At 40.8% G+C, this 20,070-nt stretch overlaps 1 protein-coding gene across 5 annotated transcripts in view; it reads left to right on the top strand.

Moving 5' to 3' along the window:
- Positions 1-20,070, top strand: part of DDR2 (discoidin domain receptor tyrosine kinase 2) — a 153,785-nt gene that overhangs the window by 99,875 nt on the left and 33,840 nt on the right. The gene's annotated exons all lie outside the window — the stretch shown is intronic.

The raw sequence follows: 20,070 nt of genomic DNA, 5'->3' as shown, positions 1-20,070 counted from the left end.
ATATAGGAAGTATGCAATGATGTGTACTGTCTATGTACAGGTATTGCTAACTTGAGAAATGTATTGGCATGGGAGGAGCCCTGGGCTTGCCCATAGGACAAATCCACCTCGAAAGCAGAGCAGAATGTATTCATTCTGGATAGCTGGTAGGATATAAGCCTGAATTCTTGATCTTCCAGTGCTTCTTAAAAACTCCCACGTGTTCTCTTTCCCCACCAGGTCCTGAACTCTAATCTGTGTCCTGTCCGACTCTCAAAAAATCAGCTCAGCTCTTCAGAGGGCTTCTCCTTACATTCCCCCTCCACACAGCCCCAGCATTTGGCATATGTGCTGAGTGAGATACACTGCATGCTCGAGGGATACCAGGTCTCCCTCAAAAACTCTGCTAATTTTGTCCCGTAGCGACCCTCTGCTAGTGCCAAACCCGGAGTCAGCCTCCTGCCCCTGCTCCAAATGGGCAAATGGCTGAAAGTGCCTACAGAAGTTCCCTCACCTCTCTGAGATTCTCCCTTCTCTGAAGTCTTGGTCTCTGCATTCTCATTGCCTCAGAAACAATCAGATTCCTTCAAGTAGATGATTTATGAATTTTATTTAGCTCTTCCAGTTACTTTTAGAGGGAGCACTAATTACTGCACACTACTCCATCCCACCTAGAAACAGAGATATTAATAAAAAGTGAATTTATACTTTGTTGCCACTGTGATTCATGTTAACTAATCATGTTTTACTTTTTGACTTGACTTCTAGGAAGCTCAGAGCCAAAGTTGAAACCCATCATCAGCCAGTGGTATAGAACCAAATGTAATACACTTTCTGTATTAACCTTAGCTCTAGCTTATCTAATTGTTCCTATTTTCTTTTTCCTTTATCCAAATTTCTTCACTTATTTATTTATTTATTTTTATCTTATGCAACTTTGGAAGCCGACTCCAAACTTTACTGAATGAGTCAAAGTAAAAATAATTAAAAATAAATAATACCTAACTTTATTGAATATTAGTGCTCTAAGTGCTTGACATAATTAACTCATATATTCCTTATGGCATTCCTATAAACAAGTGCAATTACTACCATGAAATTGAGAGGCTGAAAGCTTAAGTAACCTTTCTAAGGTCATAAAACCTTTTAATTGTTTAAGGAAGAGTGAATGTACTATTTTAAGCAAATAGTTCTCTCTTCTCCTCTTAGATATCATTTATTGAGCCCCATTACATTCTATAAAGTATGCTAACTTCTTTGTATACATTATGTTAACCTTGGCTTGGCAGGATTATTAAAGATGAAGAAACCGAAGTTCATAGAGGTTTGGTAACTGGTAGCGGGGTCCCATAATTCAGAAGTGGCAGAGCCAAGTCTTAATATAAACTTTCCATGATTCCAAACCGTGGCCTCAGTTTTCTTCTTCACTCCTGATCTGCATAGCTACCCAGTTTTCTCTTCAGCTTACCTTCTTGTTGGGGAAAGGAGATACTATTTACTATGAAAGTTTCACTGTCTTTGTTAACCAGGAAGAAGAATTCATTATCTGATCCCTATGTTAGTATCCTGAAACCCACTACAGCTTGGGGACTGCTCTCCTGGGGCTCTGCAAGAACTGTTTCTGGAAAGTATTTTGGGCTTCCAGGAAAACTGCAATCCTAAAGGTCTATTCCTAAGGGGAATTTCAACTTGTGCAAGAGGTCTGGATGACCATTATACCCAAAGAATAGCCCTGTAGGCTGAAGAAAGAAACCCAAATAATCTTTCTTGGCCCCCCTGTGGAATCCCATTGTGTCAATATTTATCTGCACAAAGGACCAGTCTGAAACAGCCTGCTCTGTGAAGCTTGTGGGAAGCAGGGCCTCAGTGACAGTTTCTTTAATTGGACTACCTTGTCCTTTCAGAAATTGGAAGAACTAGACCATGGTAGCCTAGGGTTGGAGGAGGAAGAACCAGGGATCAGGAGACCTGAATTTCAGTCCTGGTTACCCTAGCCCTCTGTGTGAACTTGAGTAAGTCAGTTCACCTTTCTGGGCCTCAGAGGTTCTGGTATTTAACACGGAGACATTAGAGGGATTGGCTTCTTAAATTTGCTTCTGGGCTCCAACGTTTTATGATTGCAGATGTCCCTTTAGATTGTAGACTGGCTTGAGACCGCTGACCCCAATAATGCCCCCCAGTCAGTCTTGTCTGGGCCCAGAGAGGCCCAGGTGTCAGGTCTCTGCACCTCAGGCCTCATGTGGGCCATGTGTGTGTTTTCCTGGAAGCTGCATATAGGACACTCATTGACGGGGAGCCTGTGGTCTGGAGCTAGTAGTGAGATGGTAAACATTATGGAACAAGCAGCCCTTTCAGGCTCTCAGCCTTGGCAGGATAGTATGAAAAATAATTCTTGGGAAGCTGGGGACTGGTGGCAGCTGCTTCTCCTCAGCCTGCCTGCCAGGCCCTACCAGAGCTTGGAGGGCTGGAGCTCCCTGCTGGGCCTGCCACAGCCTGTGCTGGTAGTTTTCCACTCCGGGAAACTGGAAAAGTGAATTGGCTTCTCTGTCCGGGAGATTGGTGGGTAGCGGAAGCATCAGAAAACCACTAAGACAACTCAGCAGGAAAAACCAGGAGACACTTCTTTGCTGCAGGGTCTCTTGCATCCCTTGCCATTCCCAGCTTTTTCATGCTTCTTTACAGTTCATAATAGAACAAAGACAGACTGGTGGGATTTGATGAACGAGGAAGTGGACTTGGGGGAAAGCAAGGAGACCTGACATTTAGGGCTTGGGCCAACTTGGCAGTTCTGAGTCTTGACTATTGGCTGAGATCCCTTCCACAGAAGGAGTTTACCCAAAATAGGCACATTCAATGGGAAAACCACACTGGTACAGCTGAGAAGTGCCACGTTGGTTGCCCTGGGCTTTTCCTGGTTCCAAAGATTCAGTAGGATGAGAAAGGTCATCCAAGATCATCTTGTCCATTTTCCTGTGCCTTTTCTCTAAGGCCCTTGGGCATACTGGATCACTGAGAAACTTTGCCTATTTTCTTAATGTGACTATTGCTGATTTACTAAGTTCTTATCTCTGAATTGTCTATCCTCATCCTTATATTACTTTGTCACAATTTCTAGACCTCCATCCTAACTTTTGTTGTCTGGAGATTGTGTGCAATACTTGTAGCCCTCTCTGCCTTTTCATCTACTTATTTATTTGCCAAATGTGTGTTAAGCATCTCATGGGTGCTGTGTGTTGGCAGGTACTGAGGGGGAAAAGGAAGAATCTGACATGATTACTATTCTCAAAATTGCTCACAATTTTAACAAGGAGGTAAACAAGCACAAGAGTAACAGAAAATCTCCGTTGGAGTTTGTTACTTAATAGAGCCCCCCTACACACCATCCTCACTTTAATCCCATACCATGTTTTAGTATTTTCCATAGCTTTGTCACATTATCTGAATAGAAAGAGCCAGTAATAGCTACTGTCAAATACATAATCAAATTGTACCTATTTGATTATGAAACATCTATTGTCTTTTTCTGTCTCCCCTACCGGAATGTAAGATCCATGAGACAAATTATTTTATCTGTCTTGCTTACTACTGTATCTTCAGAAGAACACCCGATACACAGCAAAAACTTATTTATTAAATAAATACATACACATTTGTAAAAGAAATACATTCGTGAACTCAATACATGCAGGTAAAGATAGGTTGCAATAAAATGTCATGACTCAGACTTACAAGGAAGTTTCCTGTATCTCCTGTCTGCTAAAACACCATTAGCCAAGGCTACCCTTGACCAAACTCCCAGGACTTTGTTTTTAAGCCTTGTAAAATGATGAACAACGGAAAACACTTCCTTTATCACTTTTCAATAGACGTTTATTGAGCACTTCGTTAATGCCAGACATTCTACTGGAAATTGGAGATACAACAGAGGAAGATAGATATGATCCTTGCCCTCATAACACATACTGTTTAGTGGGCAGACCAAAATTAAACAATTATTTACATTACAAGTCTAAAAACAGTTATGAACGAAAACCAGTTTGTTATAAGAGCATATAATAGAAATTCCTAACTTAGCTGGGGACTTGGGGGAATTCCTTGGGGGAGTGACTGGCTGACAGCTCAAGGATGAGCAGGAGCTAGTGAGTGAAGGAGGGAGGATGCACATCCCAGGTAAAGGGAGCATCATGCACAGAGACCTTGAGGCTGGAAGATACTTTGTGTGTTCAGGAACTGAAATAAGGTCAGCGTGCTTGGTAGAGAGCAAAGAACAGGGAATAGCCAGAGATGAGGCCAGATCGTGTGGACCTCATGGGTCACATTTTCTTAAGAAGAATGAAAACCTGTTAGAAGGTTCATGACAGAATAAAGTTTTAGGAGGCTAATTTGGGCTATTGTGTGGAGAAAGGATGATAGAGGAACAACGAAGAAGAGCTAGAAGGCATAGCGGCTCAGATGGGAGGTCATGGAGGTTGCGCACTGCATGGGAAGAATAGAGGAGAGAAACAGCTGGACTCAACTGCGGGAGGTAGGATTTGTAGACTTGCTAATGGACTGGATGATTCTCAAAGGCCAAGTTTACCTCTCATTCCTTGACTGCCTCCTGTTGAGAGTAACATGTTACCTATCATTCCTGGACTCTTCCTCTCCAAGAATTCTATGTTGGTCTCCAGGCAGAGGTTGACTCAGGGAGAGCCTTTCCAGTTTTCATCAATGTCATTGCCACTCTGCTGTCCACCACACAGTTGACCTAAACCCTCTGTATGCTGGAAGAGCTGGACGAGTCGAGGAAGAGGGGAGCGCTGACATATGTAACAAGTTATTTACATGAAACGAAGCCTCATGTCCTCCCCTACTTCCTCTAGTTCTCAAGCTTGAGTCTGCATTAGGGTCATCTAGAGTGTGGTTAAAACACTGTTTGCTACCCCCTCCCAGCACCCCACCAGAGTTTCTGATTCAATAGGTCAAATGGAGACTGATAATTAGCATTGCTAATGAGTTTCCAGGTGATGCTGATGCTGCTGATCCTGGAAGCATATTTTGAGGATCACAGCTCTAAATGGTAACTGAAATGCAATCACAGTACATAGATCAAAGAGCTTTCAGGAAGGAAACTGGCACTCCTTTGACACCACATAGCAGAGTATCCTATGTGGATCTACCTCCACATCTGTTATATGGGTTCAGTTAGGACCCATATAACAGTTAGGTCCCTAACTGAATGGGTTCAGTTAGGACACAAAACATAAAGGGTTTCTATGCCTAGGAAATATAATTTAACTGAAATGTGTCATAAAAGCAGCTGCAACAGCAGTAGCTCTGATAAAACTCCTTAGTTGCCATTCTCAGAATGAGCAGTACGTTAGAAGGAAAGTTATTTGCAACAATATCATGATTCACCTCATGTGACCCACATTCCCTATTTCTGCTTTACTTTAGATATTCCAAGAAGCAGAGGCTCTCATTGCATTCATGGCCTAGTGTTTAGAGATGCATGAAAGCCAGCGATGAAAGCCCAGTGGGACAGTCAGTGTGGCTTTCTCTGGTGCCCAGCATGGTCCTAGAGAATCATTACACGTCCAGGCTGAAGGGACCTGGGAGCAGTGGCTCCAGAGCCTGACTATGCAGCACAGTCACCTGGTGGACTGTAAAAATATGCAGGTTACTGGGCTCAGCTTCAGGTATACCAAAGCAAAATCTCTAAGAGGAGGCTCACAAACATGTATTCTAAAACCTCTCCAGGCTTTTCTAATGCTATTGGTCCACGGACTGGCTTTGGGAACCACTGCCTTACAGAAAGCCTAATAGAACTCTCTTGCTTTCCACATGAAGACACAGACCCAAAGAGAGACAGGAGCTTGCTGAGATCCCACATGGTATAAGTGGTAGAACCGGGAGTGGATGCGAAGTCTTGATTTTCAAGGGTTGTGTGCTCAGTGGAATTACAGGCTTTAGAGCCAAGTTCTAAGATGAGTTAGTATTTACTCAAGGAATGGCCTTTGCAGTTAAAACTTACCTGTAGAATGTGTGATTAGTGGGAAACATGAAATATTGGGTGGAAAATGCTTATCATATTGCCTGACACTTGGTAAATGCTTCTAAATGGATGTCATCATTACTGCATTTTACTGAATTTAAGCCACTCACGACTCTAAGATGCATCATTACTTTGTGTGCCTCTAAGAAGGAAAGAAAAACTACTGCCAATTAAACTATGACACTATTTGCTTGCGAAGTGCATCCAGATTTCAGAGATGTCAGTACGTGAAAGAATGGGCAGTGTGGTATTTCACTTCTCTTTTCTCAACTCTATGAAGATTCTTACTTTACTGAATTAGATACTTAACAGTACATGAAAATTCCTGAAGGAGAAGTATACTTAGTGTGTTTGAGGAACAACAAGGAAGCCAGTGTGGCTGATGGGGAAAGTGGGGTAAGGACAAGGTCCAAGACAGCCAGGGGATGTCTGATTCCATGTCTTCGCTATTGTGAAAAGTGTGAGCAGAAGAGTTTCATGATCTGACTTACATTTCTTTTATGACTACATGGTATTCCATGCTGTATGTGTACCACATTTTCTATTCTCTTCTTTTCTCCTTTCCTTTTTTTTTCTTTCTTTCTTTTCTTTTCTTTTTTTTTTTTGAGATGGAGTCTCTCTCTGTCGCCCAGGCTGGAGTGCAGTGGTGTGATCACTGCACCTCCGCCTCCCAGATTCAAGCAATTTTCCTGCTTCAGCCTCCTGAGTAACTGGGATTACATGGGCACACCACCATGCCTGGCTAATTTTTGTATTTTTGATGGAGACAGGGTTTTACCATGTTGGCCAGTCTGGTCTCAAACTCCTGACCTCAAGTGATCCGCCCACCTGGGCTGCCCAAAGTGCTGGGATTACAGGCGTGAGCCACCATGCCTGGCCCACATTTTCTTTATCCAATCCACTATTGATGGGCACCTAGGCTGATTTAATATCTTTGCTATTGTGAATAGTGTGAGCAGAAGAGTTTCATGATTTGATTTACATTCTAAAAGATACATGGGAAAAGGTGGACAAAGGGAGACCAGTTAGGAAATTATTGCACTATTCCTGGCAATGGAAGACAGTGAATTAGCTTATTATGGTAGTAAAATATGTGAGAAGGAGTAGGTGGGATATGGGAATATTTTTAGGGTAGCCAGTAGAATCTTCTCTCAGTGGATGGACTGAATACAGGGTATTGAAGGAGTCAAGAATGGCCTCAAGATTTTTGGCTTGAGTCGTTGAAAGAATGGAGCCTGAAAAAAAAAAAAAAGACTGGAGGATGAGCTTTGGAGGGAGTCTGTATTTTACTCAATGTTATCTTTATTCCTTACTTACATCTATCTCTAAAGTTTACCTCTTTTTTTAAATAAATATTTTTGAATGCCTATTTTCTCCCCAATATGCACTGAGAAATAAAAATGAATAAGATACAGTGCTTTATTCCCCTCAAAATTTTGCCACCTGCAGGGGAGATAGGACTCACACGTGGTACATTACAAAGCAGTATGTATCTAATAGTATAAGAAAGATATTTAAAATGTGAGAAATCAGAGAAAGGAGGCATTCATTGTAATTGGCCCTATCCTCCCCCCAAAATGCTTGCTTTTGTTGAGTACAAGTTCATTACATTGGAAAAGGAGAATGCTAGCATAATAACTTTAACTAGTTTTTTCACTTTGGGTAAACTGCCTCCTTGCTGTACCTCAAACCACCTCCACAACAAGCATGCTTTTTCCTCAAGTTTACCTTTGCATTTGCTGTTCCCCTTGCATAAACCATCATCCCTGCAAGAGTCACCTGGTTGCTGTCTTCCTTCACTCAGGTCTCTGCTCCGAGTCACCTTATCTAAGAAGCCTACCTTGATTTCTTTATATAAAAGAATGCCTATTCCTTTTGCATACTTTATTTTTCTTCACAGCACTTGCCATCTTCTCTCACATTATATATTTATTTGCTTTATTGGCTGTTTCCCCACATGAGAATGTAAACTCAGTGACAAAAGGCACTTTGTTTTGTTTACCACTGTATTCCCGCAAGGCCAATGAATTGCTTAATGAATTATTTAATAAACATAGGAATTAAAATAAACCATGGGTTTGGAAAGCAATAAGCAAATGGGGTTGGAGATAGGACTGGACTCTGAACACAGCGTTGGTTTCAGAAGAGAGAGAAGACGCTAGAGAACAGCTCTCTGACTAAGCTACATGCCTCTGTGGCAGCCTGGAATCTTGGGACACACAGCTTGCATCAGGCCAGTCTTTTGGTTAAAGCAAAGGTTAAAGTCTGGTGTATTGGGACAAACTTTGGATAGAGATACAGAATGTGATCTAAGTCAATCCCTACTACTTAATAGCTGTGGGCCTTCTGCCAGTTTCCTCATACAGGATGAGTATCCCTTATCTAAAATGCTTGGGACCAGAAGTGTTTCAGATTTCAGAATTCTTGGACTTTGGAATATAATATAATATAATATAATATAATATAATATAATATAATATAATATAAATTTACCCAGGTGAGCATCCCAGATCCACAAATCCAAAATCCAAAATGTTCTAATGAGCATTTCCTTTGAACATCATGCTGATGTTCAAAAAGTATCAGATTTTGGATTTTAGATTTTTGGATTTGAGATACTCAGCCTGTATATATTTTGAGAGTAATAGTGTGTACTCTGCCTACTACATAGGGTTATTGCAAGTGTAAAGCAAAGATAAGCCATGGGACAGCACTTTGCAAACTGTTAAGAATTCTATTATCAGGGTCAAGATGGCAATCAGGGACACTATGACATGGACTAAAGTCAAAAGATCCAGGAATGCCTGCCTTGGACAGCTAGATCTTCTCCCCAGGAGGTGCCTGAGGGAGATATACATACAGGTGACAGTCACAAAGGGTAAGTGAAGTTCTACATTATTAGTAGCTGGGCTTGGGTCCTAAATGCCAATGTGAGCATTCTGATAAACTGACCTGGGCATGCAGCCCAGGTTAAAGGCCTCCAGAAGCCTCTCTTTATTCATTAAGTCACTGGTGACAAGGACTAAAACACTTAGCACACTCAGCGACATGTAAGATCAGTGTTGAGGAAGGATTAGAGCAGGCCCCTGAGAGGGCCATTTTCTGTGTGTGATTTTCAAAAAGTACATTGATCTCATCCATTGGAAATTTTGGCCCCATTAGCATCCTGTGTTAGTATTTCCTCATCCTTACTCTTCCCTTCAATTTCACTTCTCAGAAAGTGGAATTTGAGAATTTGTTGCTTCATCCCCAAACAGTTCAGATTTGCCCTTAAGATTCAAGCATAATGATTACCTGTGGCACACATTACCTCTACTGGAGAAATTATACTTTTGATAAAAATAGGCAAAGTGATATTACATTCGTATGTTCATCTCTTGATTCAAAACTGACTTGGAAATCATAGTGGATGGTGTGTTAGGCTGTTCTTGCATTGTTATAAATACATACCCAAGACTGGTCAATTTTTAAGAAAAGTGGCTTAATTGGCTCATAGTTCTGCAGGCTGCACAAGCATGGCATTGGCATCTGTTTGGCTTCTGAGGAGGCCTCAGGGAGCTTATAATCATCATGGACGGTGAAGTGGGAGCAGGCATGTCACATGGTGAAAGCAGGAACCAGAGAGAGAGAGTGGGATGGCGGGGAAGGGACTGCACACTCTTAAATGACCAGATTCCCTGTGAACTTAGAGCGAGAGCTCACTTATCACCAAGGGCATGCCCCAAGTCATTCATGACAGATCCTCCCCCATGATCCAAACACCCTACCTCCTCTCCCACCCACCAGCCCCCACCTCCAGCATTGGGGATTACTTTTCAGTATGAGATTTGGGTGGGCACAAATATCCAAACTATATCTGATGGTGTATTAATCCATTTTCATGCTGCTGATAAAGACATACCCAAGACTGGGAAGAAAAAGGGGTTTAATTGGATTTACAGTTCCACATAGCTGGGGAGGCCTCAGAATCATGGCACGAGGCGAAAGGCACTTCTTACATGGCAGCAGCAAGAGAAAATGAAGAAGAAGCAAAAGCAGAAACCCCTGATAAACCCATCAGATCTCGTGAGACTTATTCACTATTACAAGAATAGCACGGGAAAGACAGGCGGGCCCCCATAATTCAGTTACCTCCCCCTAGGTCCCTCCCACAACATGTGGGAACTCTGGGAGATACAATTCAAGTTGAGACTTGGTGGGGACACAGCCAAACCATATCAGATGGTGAACATAGAAGTGTTCCTGTGGGTATATGGCCATGTTTCTTGCCAAAACTTCCTGCATATGATTTTGGTTAATTGCGGTTTCTGGAAGTATCAGCTAATCCTTGGCCTAAAGCTATCTTTCCCTTTTTTAGGGTGAGATAAGACTCCAGGAGTTCTCCTTGGTATGATACAGGCAGAAGGGCCCTCTTGCCTTCAGTTCTTCGTGGTTGTAGTGGATATCCTCATTCTTCAAGCCCATGATGTTCCTTAGGGAACGTAGTTCTGCTGTTTCTGTGCCAAGCCTGGGCATTATGCTCACGTGAAACCTTTTTCCCTTGATTTTTGCTACTTCTCCAGGGCACTTCCTGGGATTGGGGCTTGGTACCTATTGGGACTATAAATTTGCCTCTCTCTGACCCCTCCAAGCTGAGAGAAGTCTCGCCTTTCTCCCTGCCACCTCTACTCCACCCTGCAGTCCCTTTCTGAGGGCAGGCTTTCTAGGAAGTTCTTTGTCTTCATGTAGTTTCTTTTTTCTTCCCTGTAAACATAAATGTGCCCTAGGGTGAATGAACATAAAGGCCTGGCCACAGGCTTTGAAAATGGAAGTGATAATACACAAAAATCTTCAAAATTATCTTGCTCCAGAAATCATTTCAAAAACAGTTTTATTGAAGTACAATTGACATACAATAGACTGCACACATTAAAAATGCACAAGTTGACCAGTTTTGACTTACATATAAACCTGTGAAATCATCTCCATAATCAAGATAATGACCACATCCATCACTACCAAAAGTTGCTTGTGTCCCTTTATGATTCCTCTGGCCACTCCTCCTTCCCCCAGGAAACAACTGATCTCTTTCTGTCACTATAGATTAACTTGTTTTTCTTTTCTAAAGTTACATATAAATGGAAGCATACAGTATGTGCTTTTTTAGTCTGACTTTTTTTACTAAGCATAATTGTTTTGAAATTTATCCATGTTGTTGTAGCATGCATCAATAGTTCATTTTATTGCTGAATAGCAAGGCATGATCTAGGGTGGGACAAGTGAAGTGCCTAGGGTTAAAATGCAGTCAGTTCCTTATGATGATAATCATAATGATGATGACTGTAAAAACATTTAATGAGACCTGCTCTCTTAACAAGTTTTTAAGTGTAATATACAGTATCGTTAAGTATAGGCACAATGTTGTACAGTGGATCTCTAGAACGTATTAATCTTGTATAACCGAACTTTATATCCCTTGAATAGGAATTCCCCATTTCCCTTTCCTCCCAATTCCTGGCAACCATCATTCTACTTTGTTTCTGTGATTTAGGCTATTTTTGATATGTTACGTATGTGGAATCATGCAATATTTACCCTTCTATGGCTGGGTTATTTCACTTAGAATTATGTCTACCGGGTTCAACCATGTAGTCACAAATGTTAGGATTTCTTTCTTTCTTCTTTTTCGTTCTTTTAATTATTATTTTTTATTATCATTATACTTTAAGTTCTGGGGTACATGTGCATAATGTGCAGGTTTGTTACATAGGTATACACGTGCCATGGTGGTTTGCTGCACCCATCAAACCATCATCTACATTAGGTATTTCTCCTAATGCTATCCCTCCCCTAGCCCCCCACCCAATTTCTTTCTTTTTTAAAGCTGAATAAGATTCCATTGTAGGTGTATCCCACATTTTCTGTATCTACTTATCTGCTGATAGTCATTTGTGTTGTTTCCATGTCTTGGCTTTTGTGAATGGTGCTGCAATGAACATGGAAGGGCAGATATCTCTTCAAGATGCTGATTTAGATCCTCGTGGGTATATACCAGAAGTGGGGCTGCTGGAGCATATGGTAGTCCTATTTTTAATTTTTTGAGGGGCCTCCATACTGACTGCATCATTTTACATTCCCACTAACAGTTTATAAGGGTTCCAATTTCTCTACATCCTTGCCAACATTTGTTATCTTTTGATTTTGTTGATGATAGTCATCCTGACATGTATAAGGTGATATCTCATTATGGTTTTAATTTGCATTTCCCTAATGATTAGTGATGTTGAACACCTTTTCATGTAACTTGGCCATTTGTATGTCTTCTTTGAAGAAATATCTATTCAACTTCTTTGACCACTTTAAAATCATATTTTTTGTTTCCTATCAAGTTGTATGAGTTCCCTATATATTTTGGATATTAACCTTCAAATATATAATTTGCAAATATTTTCTCTCATTCCAAAGGTCTTTTCACTTTGTTCATTGTTTCCTTTGCTGTGCAGAAGTTTTTGTTGTTGTTGTTCAATTGTAGTTCTGCCTGTTTTTGCTTTTGTTGCTTATGTGTTTGGTATCATATCCAAGAAATCATTGCTTAGACCAATGTCATTAAGTTTTTTTCATGTATCTTCTTCCAGGAGTTTTATACTTTTAGATATCATGTTTAAATCTTTAATCCATTTTGAGTTGATTTTTGGGTACAATGTATGATAATAGTTTAATTTTATTATCTTGCATGTGGATATCCAGTTTTCCCAACACCATTTATTGATGAGATTTTTTTTTTTTGCACATTGTTTATTTTTGACACTCTTGTTGAAGATCAGTTGACCTGTGTGGGTGACTTCCAGGCTCTCTATTCTGTTCTATTAGTCTATATGTCTGTTTTTTCAGGTACCATACTGTTTTAAGTAACTTTCTAAAATATTTTGAAATTAGGACATGTGATACTTCTGACTGATTTCTTCTTTTTCAAGATTGCTTTGGATATTTTGAAACTTTTTGTGGTTCCATATAAATTTTAGGGTTTAAAATTATTTCAAAATAATTTCTGTAACAAATGTCACTGAGATTTTGAAATGCAATCAGTTGTGAATCCGTTTCAATTGTTCTTTTTTTTCTTACAATGGTTTCTATTTTTCTGCTTTGTCAAATGCCTGATAATTTTTTATAGTATGGGACATACTTACACCTTAAAACTTTTTGTTAGATGGCTGAATAGGAACAGCTCCAGTCTACAGCTCCCAGCGTGAGCAACGCAGAAGATGGGTGATTTCTGCATTTCCAACTGAGGTACTGGGTTCATCTCACTGGGACTTGTCAGAAAGTGGGTGCAGCCCATGGAGTATGAGCTGAAGCAGGGTGGGGCATCACCTCACCCGGGAAGTGCAAGTGGTTGGGGAATTCCCTTTCCTAGCCAAGGGAAGCTGTGACAGACGGTACCTGGAAAATCAGGACACTCCCAGCCTAATACTGTGCTTTTCCAATGGTCTTAGCAAACAGCACACCAGGAAATTATATCCCGCGCCTGGCTTGGAGGGTCCCACGCCCACGGAGCCTTGCTCACTGCTAGCACACCAGTCTGAGATCGAACTACAAGGTGGCAGCGAGGCTGGGGGAGGGACATCTGCCATTGCTGAGGCTTGAGTAGGTAAACAAAGCAGCCAGGAAGGTCGAACTGGGTGGTGCCCATCACAGCTCAACCAGGCCTGCCTGCCTCTGTAGACGCCACCTCTGTGGGCAGGGCATAGCTGAACAAAAGGCAGCAGAAACTTCTGCAGACTTAAACGTCCCTGTCTGACAGCTTTGAAGAGAGTGGTGGTTCTCCCAGCATGGAGTTTGAGATCTGAGAATGGACAGCCTGCCTCCTCAAGTGGGTCCCTGACCCCCGAGTAGCCTAACTGGGAGACATCTCCCAGTAGGGGCCTACAGACACCTCATACAGCCGGGTGCCCCTCTGAGATGAAGCTTCCAGAGGAAGGATCAGGCAGCAACATTTGCTGTTTTGCAATATTTGCTGTTTTGCAATATTTGCTGTTCTGCAGCCTGCTCTGGTGATACCCAAGCAAACAGGGTCTGGAGTGGACCTCCAGCAAACTCCAACAGACCTGCAGCTGAGGGTCCTGACTGTTTGTTAGAAGGAAAACTAACAAAGAGAAAGGAATAGCATCAACATCAACAAAAAGGACATCCACACCAAAGCCCCATCTGTAGGTCACCATCATCAAAGACTAAAGGTAGATAAAACCACAAAGATGGGGAGAAACCAGAGCAGAAAAGCTGAAAATTCTAAAAATCGGAGCACTTCTTCTCCACCAAAGGAACACAGCTCCTCAACAGCAATGGAACAAAGATGGATGGAGAATGACTTTGACAAGATGACAGAAGTAGGCTTAAAAATATCAGTAATAACAAACTTCTCCAAGGAAGTTTGGAGGATGTTCGAACCCATCGCAAAGAAGCTAAAAACCTTGAAAAAAGATTAGACGAATGGCTAACTAGAATAAACAGTGCAGAGAAGACCTTAAATGACCTGGTGGAGCTGAAAACCATGGCAAGAGAACTACGTGATGCATGCACAAGCTTCAGTAGGCAATTTGATCAAGTGGAAGATCAAGTGAATGAAAGGAAGCGAGAAGAGAAGTTTAGAGAAAAAAGAGTAAAAAAAAATGAACAAAGCCTCCAAGAAATATGAGACTATGTGAAAAGATCAAATCTACATCTGATTGATGTACCTGAAATTGACGGGGAGAATGGAACCAAGTTGGAAAACACTCTTCAGGGTATTATCCAGGAGAACTTCCCCAACCTAGCAAGGCAGGCCAACATTCAAATTCAAGAAATACTGAGAATGCCACAAAGATACTCCTTGAGAAGAGCAACCCCAAGACACATAATTGTCAGATTCACCAAGGTTGAAATAAAGGAAAAAATGTTAAGGGTAGCCAGAGAGAAAGGTCAGGTTACCCACAAAGGGAAGCCCATCAGCCTAATAGCGGATCTCTCAGCAGAAACTTTACAAGCCAGAAGAGAGTAAAGGCCAATATTCAACATTCTTAAAGAAAAGAATTTTTAACCCAGAATTTCATATCCAGCCAAACTAAGCTTCATAAGTGAAGGAGAAATAAAATCCTTTACAGACAAGCAAATGCTGAGAGATTTTGTCACCACCAGGCCTGCCCTACAAGAGCTCCTGAAGGAAGCACTAAACATGGAAAGGAACAACCAGTATCAGCCACTGCAAAAACATGCCAAATTGTAAACACCATCGATGCTAGGAAGAAACTGCATCAACTAATGAGCAAAATAACCAGCTAACATCATAATGACAGGATCAAATTCACATGTAACAATATTAACCTTAAATGTAAATGGGCTAAATGCTCCAATTAAAAGACACAGACTGGCAAATTGGATAAAGAGTCAAGACCCATCAGTGTGCTGTATTCAGGAGACCCATCTCATGTGCAGAGACACACATAGGTTCAAAATAAAGGGATGGAGGAAGATCCACCAAGCAAATGGAAAACAAAAAAAGGCAGGGGTTGCAATCCTAGTCTCTGATAAAACAGACTTTAAACCAGCAAGGATCAAAAGAGACAAAGAAGGCCATTACATAATGGTAAAGGGATCAATTCAACAAGAAGAGCTAACTATCCTAAATATATATGCACCCAATACAGGAGCACCCAAATTCATAAAGCAAGTCCTTAAAGACCTAGAAACAAAGAGACTTAGACTCCCACACAATCATAATGGGAGATTTTAACACCCCACTGTCAACATTAGACAGATCAACAAGACAGAAAGTTAACAAGGATATCCAGGACTTGAACTCAGCTCTGCACCAAGTGGACCTAATAGACATCTACAGAACTCTCCACCACAAATCAGCAGCATATACATTCTTCTCAGCACCACATCATACTTATTCCAAAATTGACCACATAGTTGGAAGTAAAGCACTCCTCAGCAAATGTAAAAGAACAGAAACTATAAAAAACTCAGACCACAGTGCAATCAAATTAGAACTCAGGATTAAGAAACTCACTCAAAACTGCTCAACTACATGGAAACTGAACAACCTGCTCCTGAATGACTACTGGGTACATAACGAAATGAGGGCAGAAATAAAGATGTTCTTTGAAACCAATGAGAACAAAGACACAACATACCAGAATCTCTGAGACACATTTAAAGCAGTGTGTAGAGGGAAATTTATAGCACTAACATACCAGAATCTCTGAGACACATTTAAAGCAGTGTGTAGAGGGAAATTTATAGCACTAAATGCCCACAAGAGAAAGCAGAAAAGATCTAAAATTGACACTCTAACATCACAATTAAAAGAACTAGAGAAGCAAGAGCAAACACATTCAAAAGCTAGCAGAAGGCAAGAAATAACTAAGATCAGAGCAGAACTGAAGGAGATAGAGACACAAAAAACCCTTCAAAAAATCAATGAATCCAAGAGCTGGTTTTTTGAAAAGATCAACAAAATTGATAGACTGCTAGCAAGACTAATAAAGAAGAAAGGAGAGAAGAATCAAATAGACACAATAAAAAATGATAAAGGAGTTATCACCACTGATCCCACAGAATTACAAACTATCATCAGAGAATACTATAAACACCTCTATGCAAATAAACTAGAAAATCTAGAAGAAATGGATAAATTCCTGGACATATACACCCTCCCAAGACTAAACCAGGAAGAAGTCAAATCCCTGAATAGACCAATAACAGGCTCTGAAATTGAGGCAATAATTAATAGCCTACCAACCAAAAAAAGTCCAGGACCAGACGGATGCACAGCTGAATTCTACCAGAGGTACAAAGAGGAGCTGGTACCATTCCTTCTGAAACTATACCAGTCAATAGAAATACAGGGAATCCTCCCTAACTCATTTTATAAGGCCAGCATCATCCTGAAACCAAAGACTGGCAGACACAACAACAAAAAAAAGAGAATTTTAGACCAATATCCCTGATGAACATTGATGCAAAAATCCTCAGTAAAATACTGGCAAACCGAATCCAGCAGACAACAAAAAGCTTATCCACCACAATCAAGTTGGCTTCATCCCTGGGATGCAAGGCTGGTTCAACATATGCAAATCAATAAACCTAATCCATCATATAAACAGAACCAAAGACAAAAACCACATGATTATCTCAATAGATGCAGAAAAGGCCTTCAACAAAATTCAACAGCCCTTCATGCTAAAAACTCTCAATAAACTAGGTATTGATGGTAAGAGCTATTTATGACAAACCCACAGCCAATATCATACTGAATGGGCAAAAACTGGAAGCATTCCCTTTGAAAACTGGCACAAGACAGGGATGCCCTCTCTCACCACTCCTATTCAACATAGTGTTGGACGCTCTGGCCAGGGCAATCAGGCAGGAGAAAGAAATAAAGTGTATTCAATTAGGAAAAGGGGAGGTCAAATTGTCCCTGTTTGCAGATGACATGATTGTATATTTAGAAAACCCCATCATCTCAGCCCCAAATCTCCTTAAGCTGATAAGCAACTTCAGCAAAGTCTCAGGATACAAAATCAATGTGCAAAAATCACAAGCATTCCTATACACCAATAAGAGACAAACAGAGAGCCGAATCATGAGTGAACTCCCATTCACAATTGCTTCAAAGAGAATAAAACACCTAGGAATCCAACTTACAAGGGATATGAAGGACCTCTTCAAGGAGAACTACAAACCACTGCTCAACAAAGTAAAAGAGGACACAAACAAATGGAACAACATTCCATGCTCATGGGTAGGAAGAATCAATATCGTGGAAATGGCCATACTGCCCAAGGTAATTTATAGATTCAATGCCATCCCCATCAAGCTACCAATGACTTTCTTCACAGAATTGGAAAAAACTACTTTCAAGTTCATATGGAACCAAAAAAGAGCCCGCATTGCCAAGACAATCCTAAGCCAAAAGAACAAAGCTGGAGGCATCACACTACTTGACTTCAAACTATACTACAAGGCTACAGTAACCAAAACAGCATGGTACTGGTACCAAAACAGAGATATAGACCAATGGAACAGAACACAGTCCTCAGAAATAATACCACACATCTACAACCATCTGATCTTTGACAAACATGACAAAAACAAGAAATGGGGAAAGGATTCCCTATTTAATAAATGGTGCTGGGAAAACTGGCTAGCCATATGTAGAAAGCTGAAATTCGATCCCTTCCTTACACCTTATCCAAAAATTAATTCAAGATGGATCAAAGACTTAAATGTTAGACCCAAAACCATAAAAACCATAGAAGAAACCCTAGGCAATACCATTAAGGACATAGGCATGGGCAAGGACTTCATGACTAAAACACCAAAAACAATGGCAACAAAAGTCAAAATTGACAAATGGGATCTAATTAAAATAAAGAGCTTCTGCACAGCAAAAGAAACTACCATCACAGTGAACAGGCAACCTACAGAATAGGAGAAAATTTTTGCAATGTACCCATCTGACAAAGGGCTATTATCCAGAGTCTACAAAGAACTTAAACATTTATAAGAAAAAAAATCAAACAACCCCATCAAAAAGTGGGCAAAGAATATGAACAGACATGTCTCAAAAGAAGACATTTATGCAGCCAACAGATACATGAAAAAATGCTCATCACCACTGGTCATCAGAGAAATGCAAATCAAAACCACAATGAGATACCATCTCACACCAGTTAGAATGGCAATCATTAAAAAGTCAGGAAACAACAGGTGCTAGAGAGGATGTGGAGAAATAGGAATGCTTTTACGCTGTTGGTGGGAGTGTAAACTAGTTCAACCATTGTGGAAGACAGTGTGGCGATTCCTCAAAGATCTAGAACTAGAAATATCATTTGACCCAGCAATCCCATTACTGGGTATATACCCAAAGGATTCTAAATCATGCTACTATAAAGACACATGCACATGTATGTTTATTGTGGCACTATTCACAATAGCAAAGACTTGGAATCAACCCAAATGTCCATCAATGATAGACTGGATTAAGAAAATGTGGCACATATACACCATGGAATACTATGCAGCCATAAAAAGGATGAGTTCTTGTCCTATGTAGGGACATGGATAAAGATAGAAACCATCATTTGAGCAAACTATCGCAAGGACCGAAGGCCAAGCACCGCATGTTCTCACTCATGAGTGGGAATTGAACAGTGAGAACACCTGGACACAGGGCGGAGAACATCACACACTGGGGCCTGTCGTGGGGTGAGGGGACGGGGGGGGGAATGGCATTAAGAGAAATACCTATTGTAAATGACGAGTTAATGGGTGCAGCACACCAACATGGCACATGTATATATGTGACAGACCTGCACATTGTGCACATGTACCCTACAACTTAAAGTATAATAAAAAAAAAAGGAGAAAAGAAAAAAAAAAACTTTTGTTGCTTATCTGAAATTTAAATTTAACTAGGTATACCGTATTTTATCTGGCAACCCGGTGTCCTGAGACTCTAGCTTCCTTTACTTCTCTGGACTCCCATTTTTGTCTCCTCAACTCAGGAAATGCTCCAGGCTCTGCCTGAGTTCCCACTCATTGTGTTGTATCCTGGACACACTCTCATGCCAGGAAGCTGATGCCATTGTAGGGGTCAACTTTTTTGTTTCCTGACTCTCAGATTGTTGTCCTTTGTTGTCAGATGCTCGTTATCTTAAAACATAATTTTTCATAATTTTGTCCTTTTTGGTTGTTTCACACTGGAGAGCAAATCTGGTCTCTGTTACTCCGTCTTTGGTTGAAAGTGGAAGTCTGTATCCAGAAGTTATTGTTTATAGCCAGGAACCAGAACATGGTTCTAACCAGGGCCAGAAATGTGTGTTCGATCCCTTCGTAGGTGAGTGTGTAGTTTCTTTATAGTTTTCATGCAATTAACTACTTGAAAAAATAATTCTTTGGGTCATAAAGGTGCCTGATGATTATGAGGGTTCCTCACTACTGTTAGGAAATTGATTAGAAGTAAACATCTTCTAATAAGAGAATGGGATGGGCCACTGGGGTTATTACCAAGTACAAAGCATAAATTGGCACATTAC

Source organism: Pan paniscus, chromosome 1 (genome assembly GCF_029289425.2).
Source record: "Pan paniscus chromosome 1, NHGRI_mPanPan1-v2.0_pri, whole genome shotgun sequence".
NCBI classification, from domain to species: Eukaryota; Metazoa; Chordata; class Mammalia; order Primates; family Hominidae; genus Pan; species Pan paniscus.
The sequence above is the reverse complement of the archived record's forward strand: the minus strand, read 5'-3'. Positions and strand labels throughout refer to the sequence as shown.